General features: G+C 34.0%; 2 protein-coding genes across 12 annotated transcripts in view; both read right to left on the minus strand.

Moving 5' to 3' along the window:
* Positions 1-22,906, minus strand: part of LOC127867113 (uncharacterized) — a 707,753-nt gene that overhangs the window by 615,084 nt on the left and 69,763 nt on the right. The window lies entirely within an intron of this gene.
* LOC127867094 (uncharacterized) overlaps positions 1-22,906 on the minus strand; it is a 514,868-nt gene that overhangs the window by 400,486 nt on the left and 91,476 nt on the right. For 2 of the 6 annotated variants that reach the window (XR_008043262.1, XM_052408079.1), the window contains exon 1: positions 15,780-15,875. The exons of 3 other annotated variants lie outside the window; for them this stretch is intronic. The gene's annotated coding sequence lies outside the window, so the exon portion shown is untranslated. Of the gene's footprint in view, positions 1-15,779; positions 15,876-22,906 lie in introns of those variants that run through there. One more of the 6 variants, XM_052408083.1, reaches the window with a different exon arrangement.

Genomic DNA, 22,906 nt, shown 5'->3' on the forward strand with positions numbered 1-22,906 from the left:
TGTCGAAGATTTTCGGAAAGTAGCGAAGAGGTTTTCGTCAGTTAATATTCATGTCCGTGCCGGCCGCTAACTTATCAGAATCAATAAAAAAGAACCTGGAAAAATCGGTACCGATCGCAAATTTCCGGAATTCCGATAACGCTTCAACATTATTTGTTCTCAAATGATCGCGTACTCGAACGAATCTGTCCATACGCCTCCAACTCCCTTTAAATCTCATCGGACGTACATTGATCTCAAAATCTATCCTTGACGACTCAAATCATATTTCCTGAATAGTTTGGCCTATTGACGTCCCTGTAATTATAACAATGGTCTTTTGGATAAACAACGCTAAGTTGTTGAAATATAATAACCGTTTAAAATAGTAACCGGTTTTCATTTAATAAAATGATTAAGTCATATTCGAGATTTCAGCGATTGCCAATATTTTGCTTTTGTTTCTCATACGCATATGGTGCTTGGTATCTGCTATTGGCTCCTATGTAGATTGCAAATATTACATAACCCTTACAGCGGCCGAGCGCAGATATCTGCACTTGGCCGCTAAAAAGAAAAATCTTTGCGCATTAATTTAATTCAAATCTCATTATCATTATCAAAATCATCATCATCGTCGTCGTCGTCACTACTACCACCACCATCATCATCATCTTCTTCTTCTTCCTCCTCCTCATCATCATCATTATTAACAACAACAGCAACACTAACTTAACATCATCATCAAACAACAATAAACATCGGTAGCATACAATGTGCTTCATCAACCATACATAATTATATGCGTTAAAACACCATAATAGAACAGCATCAATGAAGCTGTCTATTACTCTTTTATATTTCCTATACCAATATTTTTTTTCGTTAATTGATGGACTAGTTGAAATCTTCTATAAAAGCCTCCCCCCCCCAAATAAAACAAAAAAAAAAAAAAAAAAAAAATAACCCTAGCAAACAACAATAAACATAGGTTAGTTAGTATACACTGTGCTTTAGCAACCATGCATAATGAATGTTTATGACTTCGGACCGTTGTGATCAAATTTAAAAAAGCAAGATGGTATGTATGCGGCACACAGCACATAGATAATTATAGTTTTATACCTTAAACGTAGTTCATCAAAATAAAGATAAGTTATTATCTATGTAATACTTAAATTAGGTTTATAACGTATGCATATTTGTCTAAAACTTGTGAAATGTGATTCGTAAGCCGACGACAACATTATCATTCGGACCCTTCTCCCCACCTAACAATCGAGATTAAACACCTGTGGAGATCCCGATCTTATCAATGAATAAACCGATTCAATGATGTCAAGTCAAATAAAACATACTATTACTATCCAAATAAATATCTATCAAAAAATGTAAATTGATATACCTACTTAACTAAAACTAAACGATTAGCAAGAAACATATATAAAGAAGAAGCAGGCAAAGTAGACAAATTAATTGTAACATATGTTTTCTCAGTCTCCCACTGTTGAACAATATAAATAGTATTTATCGCCACCCCAAAAGGGATCTTTATCACATGTTTGGCTCAACTAATATATAATTGTGACAGGACAAACTGTCAACAAATACCTTGTTAATGTTTTATACATAACTCCAATCAAAGGTTAACTTCCAAGGAAACTGCGGCATGTTAAAACTGTTGATTATAACAAAATGTTGTTTAGTACAAATCAGTACAATAGCGTCTGTTATGTGGCCTATACTAATCCAGTTAAATACAACTTTAATCGCAGAAAAGTTTAGATTCTTTACACCTTTAAGAAAATATATATAACAGTTCTTTCCTGTTGTAACAAAATGATACATTTAAAAATAAATTATGAAGCATCGCTAGCAATAGTAGAAAGAGAAGTAGAAGGAAAATTATTATCATTAGTAGCAGTAGCAGCAGCAGCAGCAGTAGCAGCAGCAGCAGCAGCAGTAGCAGTAGCAGAATCAGTAGCAGTAGCAGTAGCAGTAGCACTAGCACTAGCAGTAGCAGTAGAAGTAGCAGTAGAAGTAGCAGTAGAAGCAGCAGTAGCAGTAGCCGTATCAGTAGCCGTATCAGTAGCAGTAACAGTAGCAGTAGCAACAGCAGCAGAAGCAGCAGAAGCAGCAGCAGCAGCAGCAGTAGCAGTAGCACTATCAGTAGCAGCAGCAGCAGCGGCAGTGGCAGCGGCAGTGGCAGTAGCAGTGGCAGTAGCAGTGGCAGTAGCAGTAGCAGTAGCACTAGCAGTAGCAGCAGCAGCAGCACTGGCAGCGGCAGTGGCAGCGGCAGTGGCAGTGGCAGCGGCAGTGGCAGTGGCAGCGGCAGTGGCAGCGGCAGTGGCAGTGGCAGCGGCAGCGGCAGCAGTAGCAGTAGCAGTAAGAGTAGCCGAAGCAGTAGCAGTAGCGGCTTTTTGCTCTTTTGTTTTAGAAGTGTTTGTCGTATAAGAAGAACGCAAGGAAGACAAATTAATTGTAACATGTGTTATCTTAGTCTCCGTTGTAGTAGTATTTGTTGTATCTACACAGCCATTTTTCAGTCACCTGAGAGACATGTTTTTATAAAAGATTTAATTGTGGACCAATATATCGTGTATTAATATCAGTGTACCCACTGGGACACCACATGGGGCGAGGATTAACAGATAAACTAGGCCTTCAATTAATTATGCGCCTAGAGGCAAACAATACTATAACTTACTGATAATTTTAGGATTGGGATGTGTTTGTATCTTATTTGAAATTAGCTAGCTTAATTCAAAAACTAATTATAGCCTCAATATTATCACAAGAACATATTTATTGTGCAATATATAATCATATCACCATCACAATATGCCAGAGCGTTAGTATTTATTGTGCATACATATCCTACAGCAACATTTACAAAACTTATTACAAACCAACCACTCAAGCTTTAATTAAGATTGATTTCAATTTATATTATGACATACATTAAAGATCATTGTCAATTAATTAAAAAATAGCTTGATGCTTCGTACTCAGCGATTTAAATAAAAGAAACGTTGCGTACACATTAATTGGGGTTAATAAAAAAAGTCTGCAATTAAAATAATCAAATTTAAATAATACTAGATTTAGTTTCAAATTGTCGCTCAAAAAATGTATCAGTTATATCAGTTACAAGGGAATCGATTTGTTTAATCTCCGCAATCCAATAATAATTATGGTGTTTGTATGACAAATTAATAGCTATTCGTCATTGAATGTATGATACTCATAAAAATATTGAAACAATAACCACAACAACAACGACATATGTGATTATGTATATATCTTTTTCAGATACTCTGTGTCATACTTTCAAAATTATCCTCATAAGATTCATAATAATAAAATAAACACTATTGCAATCTTAGTAAACACCAACTTAGCCGTTATGCTAATGATTTTATGTTCAGTATGCGTGTACATTTCAATATTATATAACAACAAGTGATCACAAATACCTATGTTTAATAAATATTAAAAACATGAGAACCAATGAAGGTATTGCATTTTAATAGACTAGTTTTACCGTGTGTGTACATTCATATAAAATCATTTGAAAATCACACTTGAGATAATGTCTTTAGGTTTTGCTATTTCTAATCGATTTAAACACCATAAAACCACCGTATTTTCTCTTACATTCTAAATTTTCTTACTTTTCCTTTTTAAGCCAAAATATTTATGTTTTCATGATTCTTAATTTTCGGACATACGGATTTTCGTACAGTCAGCTAAACAGCGCTATTTTATCAGATTTTGGCCCTGTTTTTGCTTATCTGATGACCCTTCGGTCATGCATTTTTACAACCGGATTAAAGTAATAAAACAGAATCATGCCTAAGGGCAATCGACCATTACATTTGCGTACTTGGGTAAATTACCTTGTAAACCTCTAATAAGCAATGGTTCCTTCCAACAGCGTTTGAAATGATATCGTATTAAGAAAGCCAAACGTTTATTGTTTTTACTTTTTATATATTATTTCAGTTGATTGCAAAGCTGTTAAGTTGTATTTTTAAAGTAAAGAACGAAGGGAACAACACAATAAAATTATGTACACTGATGTATTATTTCTACTTCAATTAAATAATTGACAAACAAACATAACACACTTGTCTCTTAATATTTTTCGTATTTAAATTTTCCAACACGAAAAACAATATCTTTAAGTGAACGGAAACTTATAATTATTACGGCATATAGTACAAGCAGAGTTGTCTGAACCATAAGTAAAATTAAAAAATAAAAAATGACACAGCTTATTTTTCCCTCAAGTGTTAATGATAATATGGATAAACAATTAAAAATACATAAAGTCAATTGTATTGATTACTCGTTATTGAAATATTGCAATGCCAATTAAAAGACATCTGATTAAAAACAAAATGTATGGTGGAATACCTAATCTGGAAATACAAACTAATGATACTATTAATGCAACAACAACAATCACATCTTTTCAAGCGCAATCAGAAAACTGCTACAGCTTTGTATTAACAAACATAAATATGTTTGTGCTTATAGATTTAGATAAACTTCAAATCTTTAAGCGTGCTATGAATTGAATATAATTTATATTTAAAAGTTTTGCTACTCTGTTGATAACTAGCAACAGCAAAAAGGAAGATACCATTTTTTATCATCTAATTTTATTTATATTTCATTGTTTATTTGTTTATGATCACAAGTATTGTTTGGATAACAGAGTGTGTCTAGATATACCGGTACCCTTAAAAATATTTTTATGAATTGCAATGAAGCGTAGAAATTAAACAGGCCCTAATACAGACACCATTTTTATCGGAATGCGATTATAGTTTCAATAGCAACTCGTAACGCTTTTTGGATTGAATGTGTAATGAATACTTTTAGCGACAAATTGACTTGGTCAAATACTGCATCTTAAACGGATAAATAAAATTGAAACCATTTATTTTCAATATAATCAACATTATTATTTAGTTATTAATACATTAAGCAGCAAACTCTATTAATCAAAAAGATTTGATATAACATCCGAATTCACTGCAAAAATGAGCTGAGCGATAGGTTTTACGGTTGTTGAAATTGTTCATGATGAGAATGACGATGACGACGATGATGACGATGACGACGACGAGGAGGAGAACAACGACGATAACAATGACGATGATGATGATGATGATGACACTGATGATGATGATCACGACGATGGCGACCATAACGATGTTGTTGGTGATAGTGACGATAATGCTGCTGCTGTTGCTGATGACGATGCTGCTGCTGATGATGCGGTGGAGGCGGAGGAGCAGGACGAGGACGAGGGCGACGACGACGAAGACGACGACGACGACGATGATGATGATGATGATGATGATGATGATGATGATGATGATGATTACGATGATGATGACGTTGATGATGACGATGATGATGACGATGATGATGATGATGATGATGATGATGATGATGATGATGATGATGATTGATGATGATGATGATGATGATGATGATGATGATGATGATGATGATGATGATGATGATGATGATGATGATGATGATGATGATGATGATGATGATGATGATGATGATAATGATGATGATGATAATGATGAGATGATGACTATGTTGATGATGATGATGATGATAACGATGAAAACGATGATGTTGATGAAAATAACGATACTGTAAGTAGTAAATTAACTCATTAATTGTTATTATAATACACAAGCACATGCTAATGGATCTGTATCCGCAAGGCGGTCAAATGAAAACTCACTTGGTATAAATATGAAAAATTGAATCAAAATATCATAATGCGGAGTGTTAAAATGTGTTCAAATCTAGCGAAATTGTTGCAGTACTTTTCTACCGAAACCAATGCTTAGTCCAGTTATTTTAAAAATAATTTCAAAATACCACGATAAACGTCAAATGGCTAACAAATACATTTGTAAGTTTTACCTCACTCAAAAACAGTATTTATTGAAGACAGGGCGTCAACAATGTCCGAGTTTCTTCAACGTAGCTTAAGTACCTTAAGTACCTTTTCGTTTGATTTATCGCAGGATCCTGGGTCCGCACCCACAGTCTTTTAAAGCGTCAGCATTAAAAAAGATAATAATTGTTGTTTGTAATAATCTTTGACAGCTCATCAAAACATGTAAATCCTCAATTCGGAGAGTTTCAGTATGATTTCATTTATTTAAAAAATAAAGACGGTTAACATATTTTATACGCACATATATAAGTAGCTATACGCCATATAACATAGGACATAATGTATATTATAAATCAAAGCGCTGAAGGCACTGAAGTTGTTCGCTGTTGTCGTCCTTGATTAGCTTGTTCGCATTGCATATGCTTATCATTGTGCACAGGCTAATCTTATTTGACGTGCATTAAGCCTCGTTTTCCATGAAAGCAGCCGATATGTGCATATTTTAATGATAAACACTAGACTGGCCAATGGCGTTTTCAAGCTGGTATATACATTCACTGCTAGAGCAGAATCATTTGTCGTCTGCTGCAGACAGGCAGTGGTAATCGTTCCTAGCAGAGTGAGTTGTGGTTCTTGCCGTACTTAAGTCTTCTAAGCACCTACTGATTTGCATTTATTACCCATTCTCTTGAAACGCCGACTAATAAAGTGCGATAAACCGCCTTTAAGCACTTGGCACAATAATAAATAAGAACATTCCACACCTAACCGAGAACCGACGTCTTTAATCGCGAAACTATTACCAGAAATTGAATACCGCCAGAAACAACAATGAGCTCACTTCGATTAAATATAAATACACTATATTCATTGCGTCCTAAGCAATCAAACATATCAACCGAAAATACCAGCGAATACAGTATTATATATGACATCGGTCTTATATATCGCTTCAGACATGCGAGAGCGCCACGATGAGTGAAGAGTGTGTGTATGAGAGTATGTTTACAGGTCCTACTGGCCTCTTCACGAGATTTGTGTAGCCCGACCTGAATGATAAATGAGTGTGTGTGTTTCAGAGTTTATTTACAGGTCCTACTGGCCTATTCACGAGGTTACGGTAGCCCGACCTGCCCCTGTGACCTCTCAGGGGAAAAAGATTAATTTTAGAGTCAAAGTCGGTCAAATTTACCCCGGTTTCCCGGGTATTCGCCAAATACTTTAATTTTTAAAAGAGTTCATTGCACGTTGGCCAATGAGACCTTAATGTGCTATCTACCTAAAGGTGGTGATTAGGAGCGGATCCCGCACATTACTTATGTACAAGACACTCAACGCGACCCACATCCCAACACCACCCGGTACGTAGGACCCGGAACACACACACGTATCGCTCTCACACCCCCACTCATTACGGGTGGCGCGTATGAGAGCGCCACGCCCGTGTGTTCCGGGTTCCTTGGTGGTGATCTGTGTATGGTTGTGTATAGTGTGTGGTATGTGATTGTTGTGCATTTGTCTGGAGCGGAAGAGGAGGTGTCTGTCGGTAATTTACGGTCGTCGGTCAGTCGTGAAGGGTTGTATATTGTTGCAGTTCCCAGATCGCAGAACCCGCCGCCCCCGCACAAGCGCACCCACGCCGAGCGAGCCCGAGCCCCCCCCCCCCCCCCCGCATACGGCCCCGGCCCGAGCACCCAACCGCCGAAGACCCCCGAGACAAGCACCCTCATCCACCCACTTGCTGCGCGCGACAACAAATCAGTCGAGAACCAACCATGGAGCCATTCAAAGCCCTACCCAGTCACCATCGTTCCTTCCCACCCGCCTGCCAAACATCCAGACCATATTTCAAGCTGGGATGTATTAATTTTGCTGTTATGTTGTATTTGCTATTATAGTTGGATAGGTTAAGTAAATAAGTGATCTAAAAACTCCGTTGATATATAATATGATTTATTTATGTTTGATGTTAATTTGTAAAACTCTTAATATTATAGATTATGTCCTGTATTCTGGCTTTCATTTACCCAAGTGTGGTTGTTGTTATGATAAATGAAATGGATGTAGTAACTATTATATGAACACGATATATCCGTACCAATATCCATGTGAGAACATACTAATAATAATTAATTTTTTAATCGCCATTAGCTTGAAAATAAACGTAAATAGATACAAGAAAGACCAATTCGGAGACTTTAAAATTTTTAAATTACCTCCCCTGCAATAGAAAATATATATGGAGACTCGCATTCTATGGAATATCAAAATCTCAATATATCTTTCTCCGAAATTTTTTTCTGGTAAAAATCATCTTAAATTTAGCTGTATATTCGTATGTAATTAATTAAACAAGAGTTATAAAAAGGCATCGCAAAAATCATCGCGTTTTACTTGAATAAGTTACCTCCCTTAAGCCTATCGGAATATCAAAAATACGTATATAAACAAAACGCGTTCCTTGCATAAGTGATAATAAAGCGCGTGCCCGTGCCACTCGTCCTCCAAATACTTACTAAATATAGTACAACGTATCTACAATCATTGCGACTAACTCAAACCTCAGTAAATAAGTAACGAGGATAAATATACGTTTAGGTAATTAAGATATAAAACATACATATAAAAATTTACATGTTCCCTGTTTGCCGAACCCGATCCATGGACTATAGCCACTAGAGGTTCCTATGTACCTATGTAGCCGGATTGCGCCCTCAGAGCGCCCAACACCGACACAGATCACGCTACTCTCCGGTCAAACACAATACTACATATGACTGCTGCCTTTGTCACCATATTATCAGAATCATTAACGTGCAAAATGGAAACTTTCAACTGTCCTTTCACTTCATACATAAGCCATTGCCGATCTTCAATGATCGCTTATTTCCGAGAGATGCATTTTATTTTTTTCAAACTTCGAATTTTGATATATGTTTAACTTATTCATTTAGATTACATTATTTTCACTATAAATATTGACTTTGATCCAATTAACATCTGAAAAATACGATTTCGCGATTTCTTCAAAGATCGAGCGAGCCTTTTTACCTGTTTACTTATATATATCTAATTTAAGGTTACAAAGATGTGAAGTTGTCGTGGCCGAGTGGGTAAGGCGATGACTTAAAAATGTTTTGGGATTTTCCCGCGCAGGTTCGATTCCTGCCGACATCGCATACTTTTTGCGACGCGTTTTATTTCTTTTCTAACGTAATTTGATTTAATATAGCACATAAGCTATGTTTATTGTTAAATATGTTGAAAATTGTATGCACATCCTTCAATTTTAAAATTAAAACAACGTTATGGCTAAATTGATTAATTTACTGCTGAAAATACGAATGATGCATGTTGCATTTTTATTTTTATATAAAAAAGTAAACGGTAAATTTGTCTATTTTTTGTATTTTTGCTGTATATAGTGTTTCTATAAAAACTTAGTTTAAAATATAACTTAAATGATACTATTTTGAATTTTATGACACTTTGTTTTTAACCGACCCAATTTTTACTTGGCTGATATCACTTACATTTCATGGCGCTATTCCATAGATTAAAATTTGTAAAAAATAAATGTCTGTAAAAGAATACTTATTTCATCTTGTTTAAACTTTAAACACCTTTACTGCATCTGTACACACCAACTGCATGCCCATATTTGGAAATTTGAATGAATTATGGAACTTTTATATACCCCAGGGGTGAAAATAAACTGGACAAAAGCCGAGCGTGAGGGTGGTTTTGAAAAAATCGGTTTATTTTTTTTAAGCACGGAAAGCCTACCTACAAATTTGCATGTAGTTTAGTTAAATGATGCTGATTAGGAAAATAATTAATTAAATTATATTTGGATATGTGCCCATTAGAGATGCGCAAGCTTAAAAATGTAGAATTACCGAAATTCCCGTTCTTACACGTTGTAGCATGGATCGGGTATTGAACACGATACACGTGTGTATTAGCACCCTACTGTAGTCCCGGCGGGGTTATCAACTGCACCAATACACCGGTAAGCAACCAGGGGAATATCATATGAAAAAAGAACTATCATGCATGTTTGATTTGTTAAAGTGTGTCACAAAATTTCCCAAACTGCCGATGTCGGCTATAATTTCGGTATAAACATGCAAAGAAATAAACATATATATAATGTTATTGCCGATATGTTATTGGACATTTTGTATGTCAAATGTTCATTATTTGTATTAAAATTAAGACGATTGTATTGAACACGATACACGTGTGTATTAGCACCCTACTGTAGTCCCGGCGGGGTTATCAGCTGCACCAATACACCGGTAAGCAACCAGGGGAATATCATATGAAAAAAGAACTATCATGCATGTTTGATGTGTTAAAGTGTGTCACAAAATTTCCCTAACTGCCGATGTCGGCTATAATTTCGGTATAAACATGCAAAGAAATTAACATATATATAATGTTATTGCCGGTATGTTATTGGACATTTTGTATGTTAAAATTCATTATTTGTATTAAAATTAAGACGATGCTTATTTGCCAGAAAGCGTTTATTTCAAATTCAAAACAAGCAATAATCATACATAAAACAAAAATATAAAACTACCAAAATGACAACACTCTCGCTTAACGCAACGTTCAGAAGCACGCGCACTTAACAAAATTATTGCAACTAATGCAAGATGTAATTAATATGTGACTACATGTACTTGCTATACAACCAGTATCATGCGAAAATTGATCTTATTTAATTGTGGTTCCCTCTTTGAATTAATGTTGCCTGTCGACTTTTAGAATAATGTGTCAGTAAGAAATGTATTGCTTGCTCTACAACCAGCATCATGCGAAAATGGATCTTATTTAATTGTAAATCCCTCTTTGAACTTAAGTTGTCAGTCGACTTTTAGAATATTGTGTCAGTAATAAATGTTTTTCTTCAGTTTCACATGTTTTTCTAAGAAAATTTAGTGAAAGATGCAAATGTGTCTTATTTATTTTTTTCTGTGTCTTTAATGTATCTTATTTATATGTGACTGCGTGCTTATTTTTTTTTTCAAGAAATGAAAGATGCAAATGTGTCTTATTTTAATTTTATCCATGTCTTAAATGTCGCTTATTTATATAAGATAAAATGATATACTGCCAGTGTCATGCAAAAAAGGATCTAATTTCTTAATATCCACATTCACGCTTTGTTCTTTATTAGCACCGTCTTTAATTAGGCTCTATATAAAGTACAGATTACTGTGAACTTAATAATTGTGCAACGGTGATGTTGATCCATTATCGTTGTTAATTTAAAATGTAGACAACAAGTTAGCAATTAATGAAATCAGTTATATTGGAAGTAAATCTAATTTTTTCTGTACAGTAGCCAGGTGGATGTGTATTGAGCGGATAAGATAGGGATCACCACAACAAGTTTCTAATACACAGTATAGACTTCCCCTATTATTGTATTTGTTATTTTCCTGATTGGAATAAATAAAGTGTTAAAGATCATTTCATGTGAAAAGCAGGATTTCTGACATAATTTCAGTCGTTTTGCTTTTATACACAATTTCATGGAACAATGAATATATTGGCGCGATAGAACACAATTTATAAATCAAGCTGACAGTATAGTATCAGTTTTTAATTATGTGTAATTTAATTCGCATCTCTCCCTTAACTCGTTCAATGACACGTGAACTTATATCAATTATAAAACATCACGTGCATCATTAAAAAAAAAATTTAATTATGAAAACATATTATATGTTCTTCATGGTTTTGTTTAGTTTTTTTTTCTCAACCAGAGAGACATTATAAAACATTGTTATATATAAAGCGCTTTACTTTTCTACATTACATAAAGATATATCGATTTTTTTGTTAAGTGTACGTGCTTGACATATTTATAAAAAGGCAGTATTTATTTTTGTAATAAAATCGAAAATTGACATTTAATTTGATGCAATCTGCATTGTTTAGCGGCCAAGCGCAGTATTCCGCTCTCGGCGGCCGATGGTGTATTGCAATATATACAATGAAAAGCTGGGTTTCTGACATAATTTCAATCTTTTTGTTGACGCGGAAGTGCTTTTTGGTGGCCAAAAATACTATTGTTCCCTTTATTTAAACCTAAATCAGTATTTTTTTACACTTGAAGGTTTGTACAGCGGGGATTTCGGTACCGGCGCGGGTTTATGTGCTTGTTAAGAATTACCGAAATCCCCGCTAAGAGGCAACATATGCTGATTTATGCTTTGATTAAACATTGATAACTAAATTGCAAAAGTGTATAGCATATTGTAAATAAGGTAGTACGATATCATTTGTTTCATCAGATTTGTTTGGAAAATACTTTCTGAAGACTTATTATTACTATGTCATGTTATATTTACATATACTTTTGTGTAACCAATGTTTTAAATGTACATTTTACCTTTTTTACATTCGTTTACACATTTTTCACATTAATAAACTATTTAATAATGGAAAAAATATTCTAATAAGAGTGTTTAAATGATTAACACTAATATGATTGTGTACAAATCAACATTAATGCAAAGCCAAAACCCAAACATAATGACATATAGACCCTTTAAGGCGTAATATGGGGGATTGGCGTAAACATGGGTGATTTCGGCTCTGGGCGTACGAATGTAGCAGTACCAAATCCCCGCTAATTATTTTCCAAAAGAAGTAACCGAATGGGAGATAATACATGTCACTGGTTGCTAATGAAAAAAAAACACTATAATAATTTTGTTGACACTTGAAGGTTTGTACAGCAGGATTTCGGTACCGGCGCGCGTTTAAATTCTAGTGTAGAATTACCGAAATCCCCCATGAGAGGCAACTTAATGCTGTCAAGAGTGCTTAATAATTAAAATTAATATCATTTTTTTGCACCTTAACATTCATGTGAAGTCAAAAACCATTCATACCGATGACCTATTGACCCTTTAAGGCGTAAATATGGTGATTTCGGTACTAGGCGGGCGAATGTAGAATTACCGAAATCCCCTTTTCATCATCGCACATTAGTGTAACATAAATTTTAACACAATATATGTAGGGAAACTCATATGATTCGCGTAATGTGAAAATGATTATTATGCTATAATTCGACCACGAAACTTGACGTGACTTAATACCGGACATTATGAAATGGAGCTACGCTGGCCGTATTTGACATAAGACCCATTTTCGCATATTATCTTATCAATGCTTATATGAATTTGATTGCTATAATCTAATGCGTATTCGACACGGAATTATTATCAAGGTTTTTCATTTTGTCAATATTTATCATAGCAGGGGACATTGCTGACATCAATATGGATACTGTTTTCATTTTCTGTCGAAAATGATATGACTTATTATCAAGATTATTTTATAGAACGGTAGCGTTCTCTAAACAAGTGAGATTTATTTGTACTGGTAAATTGCTCTTATACTCACCATTCGGACTCGACGATCGGCTCGAATAAAAATGTTAGTCGCTTAAAAGTACAAATTCATCATATTGAGCACGATTATTATTATTATTATTTTTATTATTATTATTATTAGTATTATTATTATTATTATTATTATTATTATTATTATATAGCTTTTAGAAACTTATACCTTAAAAAAAATCCATTTGGAAAAAAAAATCCCATTGGAAAAAAATCCCATGGGACAAAAAAATCCCATGGGACAAAAAAATCCCATGGGTTTTTATTTTTTTTAAACACGATTTAACGCGTTGAAATCGCGAGAAATGCTCATCATTTGTTAAAAGGTAGTGTTTCTGAAGGTTACATGAATAAATCTCTAAAAATCAGAAAAAAATCCCATGGGATTTTTTTTTCCCATAAAAAAATGGGATTTTTTTTCTATCAAAGTAAATTGAACGAAAATAAGCACAAATGCTTTAACAATGCTTAAAATCGATAACTAAGCACAAACGAACGTGTTTTATGTTTTTGAAAATCCCATGGGATTTTTTCTCCCATAAAAAAAGCTGGAGAAAAATCCCATGGGAAACCAGAATTTCCATGGGATAATGAAAAATCCAATGGGAAAATAAAAAAATCCCATGGGAACCCCAACTTTGCAAATAATGTTCATAGTGAAGAAAACGCATTTAACAAGCAAAAATAACCAATTATTAATCACAAGTTAGACTTTTATCTTATACTTTATCACAAATAAGCAAACCTTCAAGAAAAAGGGTACTTAAGTTTGCGAAATTTCGGTTTCGCAAAGTTTTTCCGGTGGCCGTTCTGCTTAACAGTTTATTTGATAATCCAGCATACACAACGCGTAATTAGATAATGAAGCGCGAACAACAGGCAAGCGTGTACAACAGGTTAGTACATGATAAAGCGTTCCCAGCAGGTAAGTGTGCACAAAAGGCTAGTAGATTATTATACGTTAACGCAATATGATTGTGAACACCATACACGCTGATGACGAAGCGTTCAAAACTAATTTTTAATGATGAATCCTACCCCTAAGGTTAGTCTGTGCACCGGATTTGTTTATGTCGAAACGTGCACAACTGTGTATGAGATGATGACATAATTATATACAATTGGTTTTAAATTGCACGTGCCAATTATAATATTTCACCTTCATTATTCCTTAGATTGTAAGCCATTTAGCATGATGTGCGTATTTAACTTCTTATACAAATATGTATTGTATCAGCAGGCTCCAAAACATTACCTGCTCAACAAATGACATACAGAGGTCTATAATTGTGTAAAGTTTGGCATCGCAATATTCACTAAAGCGTAGGTGTTAAAAAGTGTTGCAAATGCGTAGCATTTTGTGAAATATTCATTTGAGGCAATTGAAGTTTTTTTTAACAAATACACTGGAAACAAAATCAGCATCGTCTTTTTCGGTGATATAAGTTTCATTTAACCACGTTTTGATCTTTAACGCAAAGTAAGGTTTATCTGTGTTTAAAAAATAACAGCTTATGACGTACACAAGAAATCATTGCATATATTTGCGTCCGTAACCATATGAGATTCGCCATAATACATCCAAGGTGGAGTATTGGTATTGTCAGATGTACTATCAGTAAACGGTTAAAATAATTGACAGTGATGGCAGGCTCTCAAACAAACTAGTACGGGTGTTTACAAAACCGTTTTTATCCCACTTTTACAGCGAAATCGGTTGATTAAAGCCCCGTTTATTAAATTTCATCTATAATCAACGGCAAGGCTATAATCAATGGCACGAAATGACGTCATCAACTGCCGAACCGGGACTACTTTTTCCCACGCACCTCGTCACCTGTATTTGCCAAGTGCATCAATCTATAATCAACACTAACCTATTATTCTCTATATTTGGTATGTTTTGTTTGATAATACTTACTTTATTGTTAAAGTGCTAGTTATTTCGCCAATCAATTGACTTTCCGGAATGGTTGCTTATCGCTTGTGTATACATATGTTGCACGATGTTTTACGAATTAACTAATTATAACTTGGACGAGCATTTATTTATAATAATTTCAACACGTTGAATTAATCATCATATGTGACGCAATGCTTGACGCTTTCTATTTTTCAGAAAGAATGCACTCGTCAGAAATCGATATGTTAAAAAAACACCATTTAATCGTTTGGTTAAGGTTATTTCCGTTGTCCAAACATTTAATAGCTCGTAAGAACTCGTTGTTAGGCTTTTTCAGACTCATAAACGTTTCATTGAACATTAATTAGCATTTGCTTTGTATCTGCCTTTAAATTGCACATCAAATATTATTTTTTACCCTAACTCCGGTAATGAAGATTTTTTGGTGACACAATAACAATTATATTATCTAATTATATATAAAACAACAATCTATTGATCAGCAGGCAAGAAGTGAAATAGTAATTACCTGTTATTAATCAGCCGACACAAACACGTCAATAGCCAGAGTACTTATGCGCACTTTCAAGAGGGGCGTATTGTTGGACCTTGTCCCTTCGTCACCTGCTCGTTCACTATTATCATCTCGTCCGACTTAGATTAGTATTTTAACGCGGGTTACCGGGATAGGCCGAGTTAGCACGAGATATGGTTTGTTTGACTTTGACATAATGAAATATTTTCGTTTTATATCGTATAAATAAAGTATACCCGTAATGAATACTTATGCGTGGAAACATATCAATGCAGGCACATTATATAACATAGTGCGCATGTGTAAACCTTTTCATGTCATATATTTACTTCGTACCTTAATATGAGTATGAAAATCATACTTTAATTTGGATCATTTTGCTGTAATAGTACGTGATTTAAATCACGTATACCAATCGTCGACCACTTCGTGAGTGTTTCCGTGAAGGCTAAATTATTAGTGTACAGTTAACCGAGAAATGTGTAATTATATATAGGTTGATTTGTTGTAAATGCCAATTTACCAATTATAATTCACAATTCCTTATCGTTTGTTCACGCTACATCAGTTTTCTAATAATACACATTTAGCATACTCAACTTGCTTTGGTGAACTGCTGTATGATCTCAAATAAAATGTAATATATTATTTTTCCGCAATTGTATGATTTGGCTTAGTAATGAGACATTGCTTATTTGATGTTCTTCCGGCATATAGGTTATCAAGTCAACTAAAAAGTAAAAACATAAACTCATTACCTGTTTAAAAATGTCATAAGTTTTGATGGCTTTCGTTGATGAATAATTGAAAACACTAGGATAAATATGAGATAAACGAATAAATATAGCAATATAAATGAGATTGATTGTAGTGTGTTGCTTACTATGCTTTTGCGATATCCACAAACTGTCCAAAAGAACCATATAGGTCATTATAATGGAATATACTTAATTGCAGGACAGGACATTCAAAGGGACATCAATAAATATTAAATGTTTACAAAACAGAGAAGCCAAATAAAATGGTTAGGTATGAGTTTTCCATACTGACAACTACAACACCCAACCTCCGCGCAGGGATTTGACTGGAACCAGCTGCATTCATGTGATGTTGTTTTTTTTTTAAATTTAGGTTATGAATTGTTTTGTTATGAATCTTAACTTGCACATATTTTAATGTAAAATAAAAAGATACTGTTAATGTGACAATCGGGACAAATTAACCGGATACAGTTTTAAAAGATAATTTAGTGATAACACAAATATAAATATTTATAGGTATACATAATTGGTAAATTGGATAGGCCAGTGGTTCTCCATTAAAGAACACTCGGCTTAACAAGCAAACAATACTCTGGATGCAGGATCACGCAATTTTATGGAGTTCACAAATGGATGTTAATGGATGTAAACACACCGGTAAGTAGTGCTTTATTCAAATAACTTTTTACAGCATTTTTTCTGAAGAATATTAACTATTGCATAAACGACAGTTTTAATGCGGCTTATGACAATATGAAAATCATCAGAATTACGTTATTCAATAAGCATGTGGTGTTGGCCACAAAGTCGATGTGTTCAACATTCATATACACGGTTATATGCTGCACGCAACGTTAAATGTTGGCACCGATTTTAGACGTATTAAATAACGTATTCTTATGTATTAAGATATCGACAACAACCTGCAAGAACAACTGTATTATATGCACTAATTTTTTTTGCAAACATATTATAATAATTTAAGAGATTTGCAAAAATACAGTTCTTAACGGTGTCTTTTTATTATGTTCAGCCCTCGTGAAAACCCCTGAGAACCCATTGATACTGCACCCTGATAAAGATAGTAGATAAACATTCAAGTAAATCAACAATTTTGCAGTTGTGTAAACAACTGAACATCACGCTAACCGTTGGCTATAATTTTAGTTTAAATAATTGTAATATATATATCGAATGAAATATAATTTTGATAGTCAACTTAGTAATAAATTTTACGCAAATTTGAAAAAAAACACATTCACATTAATGAATAAAAATATAAACAGAAAATGCACCCACTAAAATCCGGCGCATCACTAAAGTATAAACAAAAAAAGGAAATAAATTAATATAATGCTAAGATGTGCGGTTTTAAAAATACATGACTCGCAACAACGACCATTTCAGCGAGACGTGATTACATGGAAGCAGGGAAATAATCATTTGGTCGACACGATAAGCACAACATCTGATTGTAAAAAAGAACCAATACGCAAAACCAAAATTACAAATATATTCAATAAAGTCCTGTAAAGCTCATTGGACCCTATTAAGTACCAACATAACGTAAGTGCACACATAGCCTGTTGATATGGAACGATTTTAACAATATAGTTGTATACGACTTCCATACTTGTGTTGAGAATCAAACATGTTTGGTTTTACGTGTAATAAACCAGTACAAACTAACACTGTCATGAAAAACACACAAACGGGCCATTAAAGGTTAAATACCGCCGCGTAAAGCAGAAAGGAGAGTTGGTCATGCCACAATAGGAATTGTACGGCATTGTTGACTCGAAATTTTAATTGTTATATGGTTGAGCATCAACATTTGTGTCACATCCACACCAAAAGCGCTCTTTCCACAGCACAAGTTTAAAACACTTCCGCAACCGCTGGCAACGAAAGCAACACTTTATCTTACAACTCCACACTCCACAAACACAAAGGCAAGGAGTCATTGTGTGTCCAGACTTTGCAATACAATCGTACGTAACATAATCACTAACCTCCCGGATTATACATCACGAAACATCCAATACTGGAAACATACTTATATGAATGCACATATCGTATACAAGTTGTTTACGATGCTGCGCAAGGAAGTGGCTCCAAGAAAAATGGCAGGTGTCGCTCGGTGCCTTGTCACTTTGTTATTATGAGAACGTCCGCGTTTCCGATGCGTATGTATGATATTGGAACATATGTCGTCGATGTCATTTTGATTTTTCAGTCAATATTTATGTATTACATAAACTGTATAAACACGATTAACCTGTGAAATTCGATTTATGAACACATTGAAATGGTCTGTATGTGAATATACGTATTGATATGCAGAGCCATCGAATAGTTTATTCCGCAACAAACAGGATCGGAACAGCATACCACGCTACACTTAAACGTGTTTAACATTCAATGTTGAAACATCACATGCTATGACTTTAGTTATTGATGAGTTTTTAATTGAACACAGTGTATTGTTCAAATTAATAATAGAGTTTCCATTTCATATCGGTGATAGCTCTTTAAAATAAGATCAATATTAGCGTTGTCACAGCCTTTGCCCATAAATGATCTGTGTACACGTGTATGCCTTATTGACATAAACCAGTACAGTTAAGCATATTTATCTACACATACTTTAAAAATATTCTGCGTTTATGCATTATACTTGTATTAATGGGAATTTAACATTAGTTCTTCTCCTTTATTTCTATTTACTTGCTTTTGTTTTCGAACCGAACGCAATTGGTATTTATCTTACTTTACCATACTAAGCACATTACATCGAAAATAATCAATCTGGAATGTAATAAAGTACAGGACAGAAATGAAAAGGAATGATAAGGAAAGAAATACAAAATTCCAAACAATAGTGGAAAAGAACATTACATTAAATCATCAAATAGTTTACTGTTCACATTAAATGTATGAACTGTATCGACTACGGAGATATTAGTTTGGTTGTTATAAGTGATACCACCATATAAAATAGGTTCAATAACTGTGAATATAGTGTTTGTAAGTTCTTTGCGAATATGCACAAATATACTTCATTCTTAAAAATAATGACACGGTGTTTGATTTGATCCACAGAGACGAAAAGACAATAAGATATTATAATCAATGACATTTAGACGGGTGTATCAATATAGAGGCAGGTATTTGACAGGGGCGTGCACAAAATTGCTTACACTTTGACAAATATACTCTATTCGAGGCACTGTTCTGATTATGAATAATATCCTTAAGGGTTCATGCATCCGATAAATAATCAAAGTACTGACAGTTCTGGTGTGACGATACTTTTGAAGAGGATTGATATAAAAGCATCTATTTAAGATAATCTACATCACCACACTTGTGTATGTGGGTACGAAAATTGTGTGTGGGAAAAAAATGGGTACGAAAAATTTTGGTACAACAATTATGCCAAAAAAAAATAAGAACGTAAAAGATTTGGTTACGAAAAAACTTTGGGTAGGGAAAAAATTGGGTACGAAAAACAATTTCGGTACGAGCAAAAAGTTGGGTACGAAAAAAGAACTGGGTACAAAAAAATTGGGTACGAAAAATGTAGAGTACGAAAAAAAATGGGGGGTACGGGGAAGTTGTTCCCGTGGGAAACTTGATCCTTTCAGCGAAACTGGGAGTCGGGTTACATTCTCGATTAAATATAACAAGAAATATCTTTAAAAAGGTATTCGACGTGTTTTTTCTGTACCACTTATTTTAAAAAAACTGTCTGTTACAGTAAAACGTTTGTGGGTTATAACATCACGTTTCAGCATATAAATTCAAAACTTGACATGCTCTTTAATTACACCATGCTCTTTAATTTCACATGTATATCATACCAAACTTTATATTTCGTTGTTTCCTTTCCTAAGTTAATGATGCTTTGTGTACGGACGTGATTTCACAATCCCATGTGCATGAACATATACTTTTTCTCTTTTGATTATTGTTCTTTTTCTCTCATTAAATAAGCTTAGGCATGTTTGTTCGTTAAGTACGGCAATAATTTCATGATGATTCCCGATCGAAAGTGGGTATGAGCACATAGTCGTAAGAACACTTGAATACGTGTGTTCGCCCATGAACACATGGTAAGGTTAACTAAATCTCCGCGATATGACCTAATATGTGTTTAAAACAGCAAACAATATCTAACAAACGAATGAATTGTCAAACATATTATGTGCATTGATGTGACTCTGTAATTTATGTTTCAAAAAATTTATTCAATATGCAAAATGAGAAAGCACGCAGAAGAGCGAGTATCACATATATGATACGGCTATTATGCTGTTTATATACAATAGTCTCTACAACGTTTACAAATGGCAGGTTCGAAATAATTCGTTTTCTTTACACTCACGATCGCGTTGAAAGTTAATTATACACGTTTTAATTCGCAATTTATTTACTGAATCACGACAAATGTCAAATACAATACAGGAATGCATAGTTGTTTCATTGATCTATAAACATATAATGGATTGAATATAACTGATCTAAGATAAACGTTTTTAAACTATTATTAAATCTTTTCTCAGAATAAGCTGTCATATTTATAGCTGAGCTTCCTATACCTGTATCAATGATAATCAGCGAGGTATGCCGATTAGAAAAATCGAGGTATCTCAATCGGACTGGCTCGGTCTTTTACATAGGTTGCCATTGTGAAGATTTTTTTCATGACATGATAACTTAGACGATGCTTCGCAGCATCGTCAAAAACATTTTGCCTACTCTTTTTTAAGACATGAAAAGGTACATAAATCCCCATTTTAATAAACACTCTGGAACAAATATAAGGCAGTGCATTAATTATATACAGACACCGACAAGTAACTAAAATTATTGAAGATATCAATTTATTACCATCAAACTCGGCATTAATAAGATAACAGCGACATTTGCTCATTTAATCAATTCATAGCACAAACAGTTTCGTCATTACCGTCAATCAATTTAAACCGACAATTTATTCTATCAATATATGAATAGAAACATACACAATGTGTTATTCATTAAGTGTATCTCGACAACAATAATGGCAACAGCGAGTTAAGCGATACGGCAATCGAATTCACAGCTAATCAATATACACACTTTAGAAATACATTAAAGCAACACATACTAACTATGATACGAAAACTATATTAACACCTAAAGCAAATATGACATTTTAAGTAAAGACAGTGTTACAAGCGAATTACTTTAACAACACTCAATACACACATAACAAGATAACACATTCGAAACTATCGCTAATTATTAACTCATGCTAGCTGCAAACACGTTATGAAATAATAAATTAAATAAAACAATTCAAATACACAATATGTGTATCACTACATAATCAGTGGCAGCGTGTGGATCAATACAAGCACAGCGAAAGTATAAATAACGCTACAAAACTTGGTATATTTTTTATTCAAAATAAAACTAGTGTTATGATGTTAATTAGTAAAATGAAAGCGACATTCAAACTAAAATTATCAATACATGTACATAGTAATTGTTTGGAACATTTACCCAAAGGCGACAGCGTGGTTAATATCCGTGTCAGTTAAATTTAATGTTATGGGAAGCAAAACTTATAAAGAAGTACATCACATAAACTGCTCGAACAATTACTTACACAAGCATGCTCACGTTTAGAGAACAAACGAAATAACAATATTTCTAGATAAACGGCAAAATAAATATTACGTTTGACGTATGTTACAATATTTCGGAATAAAAACAACAATGCATTGATATACTTCTTCTTATCTTAAGCTAAAATAAGAATACGTTGCCAATAATAATTTAAATTTTAACTTCTTTTGTATAGACAAAAGCGCAAGCTGTACTTAATCTACATGAAATATAGAGAACGAACTGCACTATGGTACCATTTCATCCAGCCTCTCAATGGGCACACCTGTGTCATCTAATGACACAACATCTCTATTAATGTCCCTGCCTTCATCCAACATAAATCCAGCCTGGACCTGCACGTGGTGAAATAGAACCAAAAGTAGAGCCAGATAAATAGAGAATATTATGAGAGTTTGGATAAAGATCAAGTTTATCATGCGAGGCTTAGAGCAATGGTGGCGCGAGGCTTTCCGAGTGCTACCATAGTTCGAGCCGAGCACGATAAACTTGATATTTATCCAAAACTAACATATTATTCTATTTATCCTCTTATTTCCTCCCGTTTCTCATTAATAATGATAAGTATCGCATGTTTGACGATTTTATCTTTCCTTCGTTTACGAAACAATAATTCCAACTTGGAAAACTCCAAAGCTGATCTAAAAATAGCGATAGTATGAATCAAAAGTTTATACGATAGTT

This window comes from Dreissena polymorpha, chromosome 2, assembly GCF_020536995.1.
Source record: "Dreissena polymorpha isolate Duluth1 chromosome 2, UMN_Dpol_1.0, whole genome shotgun sequence".
NCBI lineage: Eukaryota > Metazoa > Mollusca > Bivalvia > Myida > Dreissenidae > Dreissena > Dreissena polymorpha.